This window comes from Emydura macquarii, unplaced genomic scaffold, assembly GCF_026122565.2.
Source record: "Emydura macquarii macquarii isolate MOO-44397 ecotype Brisbane River unplaced genomic scaffold, CSIRO-AGI_Emac_v2 contig_306, whole genome shotgun sequence".
Lineage (NCBI taxonomy): Eukaryota > Metazoa > Chordata > Testudines > Chelidae > Emydura > Emydura macquarii.
Window position 1 is genome coordinate 9,576,061 of NW_027130443.1, and position 5,446 is coordinate 9,581,506.

The window sequence follows — 5,446 nt, forward strand, 5'->3', positions numbered from 1 at the left end:
TCAATAGGGGTCTCGAAGTCCCCTTGTGAAGAATAATTATACTGAAATGAACTCACTTTTATCTGGAATAGAGTGTGTCCACCCAGAGAACACTAGGTGTGGTGCCCCAAGCCAGCAGAACACTGTTATTTGTTGGTCTACACTTAAGTTAGGTCACCATAGCTATGTAAGTAGGAGGGGTGAAAAAAACGTACCCTGACCCGACTTAGCTATGCTGACCTCACCCCCAATTACATGCAGCTGTGCTGATAGATGAATGCTTTGTCACCGGAAGCAAACTTCATTTAGGGAAATGTTCCTGCATCAACGGAAAAACCCCGTCCATTGGGGTAAGCTTCATCTATGCTATGAGGTTATGCCCACACATGTATGTCAGTATAGCTGTGCTGATACAGTGTAGACATATCCTTAGTAAAAGGATGCTCCTTTAACAGCAGGAATCCAGAGCGGTTAGAAATCTGAGGAAATCAAGCCAAACTAGCAGCTCCTGCAAACTGGAATATCAGGGTAATGAAGGGGATTGCGAGCACTGAATTAAACACGGGGGGAGGGAGTAGGGTTTCATAGGATTATTTGGGAGGGTTAAAATATCTTTTAAATTAACACCAATTTCCTTCTGTGCCACTAATAATCCCTGACATAACTAGGAAAGATGGAAACTTTACCATCTTTGTTTGTTTCCACCCTTTTCCCTACTTGGATGGCCGTATCAGACTGGGCCAGTGTGTGGTTGGTTGCCATCCCTAATCACTGCCTCATCCCAGCACAGACTGGGAATCACAGTACAAGGTGTGGGATGGCCCTGGCCACGTGGCTGGTGATATATGTCTTGCCCCTTGGTGGAGTGGGTTTAAAAGTTGGAGGCTACTGGATGTACAGCTCAGTTACAAGCTGGAAGTGGGTGACTGCTTAGTCCACGTATGGCTTGGGTGCCCCCACACCCTCCTGGGCCCAGCCGCTGTTTCCTATCTAGGTCTCCCTTCAGGGTAGCTGTCTGGGTTTTGCATGTGGGGATGGGCGTCTCTGAGAAGCCTGGGTCCTGCAGGCCTTGGCCCAGTATTGTGTTCATCCCCTGCCCCTTCTGATCTCTGGGGTCGCTCAATGGCAGAGCCGCTCTCATGCTGCTTCTGTGTCCCTCCCGAGCTCAGCTGCAGGCGGAGCAGTATTTGTCTCTTGCATGCAAAAGCCTCTTTTCCAGCTTAACAGATTTTGAGGCTTTTTTGTTGTTTTTACATTTTTGTGGCCAGAAGTGTAACCTGTCTGCTGCAAATCCCTAATCACAGGGTGACTGACCCCTTTGGCCTCTGCTCCTCTTAGTGCATCTGCGATTTTTCAGTTGCCTTCTAGTTGGGCTTAAGAGAAGGCACTTGGGCCATATAAAGGAGAGAGACTGAAGGGGCCAGAAGGGAACAGGGGCCATAAGGCAGGGAAGCCTGGCTGTCTTGGCTCCCGCAATGTGGTGCCACTACTCACTCCCAAGCCAGTCATGGGCATGGGAGCCAGAGACCATGAGGCTCCATAGTCGGGTGCACTGTAAGTATGAGCTGTAGGATAGATACAAGAGGATACTGCACTGCATGGATGGTACCTGTGCACTTTATGGGTGATTGATCACAGCCTGATGGCACTCCAGGTCCACAGCACCAAGTTAGCATACTTCCATTTCCCTTCTGCACATCCTCACTGTCCCAGGAGAGCAGTCAAGGAAGGTCCCTGAATTCTGCATTACAGCTCATCACTCTGGCATGGGTCCTCAGGCTGCACACTGCAATGTGTGGTCAAGGTCCACACCACTGGAAGGAAGGGGACATACACTATTGTGTTTCTCCCATGCCATATGTCACCACCTCAGACCTCCCTCCTCCAGACACCCAGGGCCTCCCCACACTGGACTCGGAGAACTCCTCACCACACCCACCATGGTAGCTGCACATCTTGACTGCTCCAGAATACTAGCTGGATTTGGACCTTGTAGCCAACCCAGATCAGCCACCATCTCCATCATCTTCCTTTGTGTGACAAGCCACGGTCTCCATTGCCAGCCTGCCTCCATTCTCCAGCCTTTCCCATGCCATCTGGGACTCTAGTAAAACCACCTCCAGCCGGGCTTCCTGGAAACAGCTCCCTCCTACACCCACCATCTAAGGCCTTTCTGGACCCGGGATCCCAACGAATCTGCATCTAGTCCCAGTTGTGGCAATAAGGAACCTCCAACATCAGTTGGCCAAGATTACTTTTGGCTCCTCGTCACCCAGAACGAGGCCATCTTATGGGAAAGAGCTGGGATATGACCGGGGCATACGCAAGGCAGTGCTGAAATCTATTGAGCCGTGTGGTACGCATGAGCGATTTTCTCCAAGGTGGTGAGCAAGAGCCTATCAGCTCAGAGTGTCGAGCTGGCCAATCAGTTTGTGGTTGGTTGAGAGTCACATCACAGCCGCAGTCACGCTAATGTCTGCCCAGAACCAGGAGTCAGGCATTCGCCCCAGGGAGCAACCCATGGCAGTGTGGCCTCAGGACCCTGCATTCGGCTTGCCTGGGGCCCAACACCCACCCCACTGCTACCTTTAGCTGGCAGAGCCTGGCCAACCCAACTGTCTCCCCATGGTCCCTTGCCTCCCCACTCTTCTCATATCCCCTTTGACACTTGCCTTCCTGCTTTGTCCTCAGCCCCCTTGTTCATGACCCTCTGCCCCGTCTCTCCGTGCCTTTTATTGAAGCCCCCTTGCCCCGGTGTATCTTCAGCAGTACTCCTTCTCCAACCATCCAGTGTCTTCCCACCCCTTATTCGGCTCTCACCCTCTCTGTCAGTAGGCCCTCTCCCCCATCGGAGTTCCTGTGTTGCTTCCTGCTGGTACCCAAGATTGTGATGCATGTCACTGCCACCTGCCCTTAGCGGGGAGAAGTCATGTCTGTATACAGCAGGGCTCAGCTCCCTGACTACACCAGCCACGGCAACACAAGAACTGCCCGCTGAGTCTATGCAGGCTGTGTGCTCTCTGCAGGTTGGTGATAGGCACGCTCCAGCCACCAAGCCCTCTGAGCATTCAGTTGGAGACCTGTGATGTTCACTGCTTCCAAAGAAGCAGCCCAGCCCTGCTTGCTGGCTCAGCTCAGGGCCCCACTCTGCTTAACACGCAGCACATGTGCATAGTGAAAACAAGTCGAGGTTTATTTAATGAAGTACAGCAGTTCAAGCTCTGGGGACAAATGGTTACATAGAAAATAAAATCAGCACACGCCTGGTAGAGGCTGGACCTGTAGAAGAATGCTCCCCCACAATCCTTCCACTGTTTCAGAGCCAGGCTTGGCATTGCTCTTCTATTCAAGAGACAAGTCATGCTGTCAGCTTGCCTCCCGGGTGCCTGTTTGCAATCCCAGATAGATCAGAACAATATGTTTCCCCTGTCTCCCCCCATCCCCACCCTCCAGGTGGTTTTTTCCTGCATATGCCTTTCTTGTAGATTTTGCAATCCCTTAATCCAGCTCAGTGTGCAACGAGGCCTACATGGGGGGAGACACCATGACCAGACAGGGAGATAAGCAACTGTTACCCGATGCCTGAAAGGGACCTGTCCGAGATATGTCACCTCCTGGTGCCCAGCCTTGAGAACGTAATTTTCAGTATAGACACACAACTCCTTGAATATTAGCATGGTACGTGCCTTTCACAACATGTGGTAGAGACGTCACATGCCCCCTGGTCGTGAATTCTTATGCACAGGGCTGACCCAGGGGGTTCCCTCTAAAATTCCATGCACCACCCCCCGCGTGCCCTCGGCCAGCTGGCACCAAGAGGTCCCTAGGTCACAGTTCTGCTCACCACATCCCTTCCTGAAACCTATTTGTCTACCCAAAGCTGCCCATCTCTCCCGCCCCTCCCCTTCCAAGGATGTCTATTTCCTTCCTCACTCAATGCCCTGAGGAACTCCCTGCCTCAGCTGACCTTGTGCCCACCATTCCCTGGCTCTGGACTTTGTGCCAGACCCATTCCACCCCCCTGATGTTGCCACCCCCACTGTTGTCTAGTCATGATCTCATGATCCTGGCAGAGACGGGTCCCCTGGTCCCACCCCATCTTCCTAAGCTGGCCCTGGACGGTGAGGGCGTGTCTGCATTGTGTGGGGGACAGCTGGCACCTGACGGGGGCTCTCCAGCTATTCCACCATGAAAACATAGCCTGAAAGGGTGAGTGGTGGGGGGTTGTCCCAAAGACTGCCTTCCTCAGCCTCACCCTTTTCCTCAAGGGACCCCTGGACAGCCTGCTCCACCGTACATTTGTACAGTGCTTGCACTTCTTTTCTTATTGCACACGCAGCTGTTTCCTTTAGCCTGAGCTCTCACTCACACCGGTTGTGTACGTGTTACCCGTGATGTTCAAAGGGCTCCCTTTTTCTCTCTTCCCCTCCCCTTTTTTGCCATAAAGACTGACCCACGCTTTGGAGTCTGTCATCCTTCCTCACTAACACCCATCATAGGCAACAGGTCCCGGCTGCCCTCTGGATTGCCTCTTGTGGAGGCCGGTCCCTGATTCTCCATCATCTGGCAACTGCAGATGGTTGCCTGTGACCACCTGTCCTGGGGGGATGCCGCTGCCTCTTCCTCTCCTCGGTGCTCCTCCTCCACCGTGTCTTGCCCCTCAGGTCCAGGCGTTCCACGCTGCATCACAATGTGGTGCAGAATAAACAAGGTCAGAATATCTCCTCTTCCTCCCTTCCCCCGCTCCCTTCCTTGGGCTGTGCTGTAGCATTCTTCGTGGTGGGTGGAGACACCACCACCACAGCTTTAGGATGCCGAAAGCTCTCTGTCACCAACCCAGGGCCCGTATGGACATGATCATAGTTCTCTGTCTCCATGCTTGGGTTGGCTGAGACCGGGTCGGAGAGAGAGATCCTCTGGCCTCGGTGAATTGGGAACACCTACAATGAGGCTAAGACACCTGTCCCCATGGCAGGGTTTGGCTGTGGTGGGGTGGCTTGGGCAGAGCATTGCCTTAATCACAGACATGTCGGGCTGGAAGGGACCTCAAGGAGTCGTCAGGCCCAGCCCCCTGCACTGAGGCAGGAGTAAGTAAACCTAGACCAGCCCTGAGAGGCGTTTGTCCAACCTGTTCTGAAAAACATCCAGTGACGGGGATTCCACCACCTCCCTTGGACCTAGCGCTTACCTATTCTTCTTCGAGTAGCGTCCCTAGGGGTGCTCCGCTGTAGGTGTGTCTGCGTCTCTGCGTTGCTGATCGGAGAACTTGGTAGCAGTGTCCGTTGTGCCCACATGTGTGCTGTCTCTCCTCGTGCTGCGCTACTAGCCAGCGCACACGGGCTGACTGTCCTCAGTTCCTTCTCCACCGTCCTGGCTAGAGACGGAGCATTGGGATCCGTCCATACCTTCGCAAAACACTACGCAATCACTGGGGGCTTAGCCTCTGACGCCCCGCCTTTGGCTCACG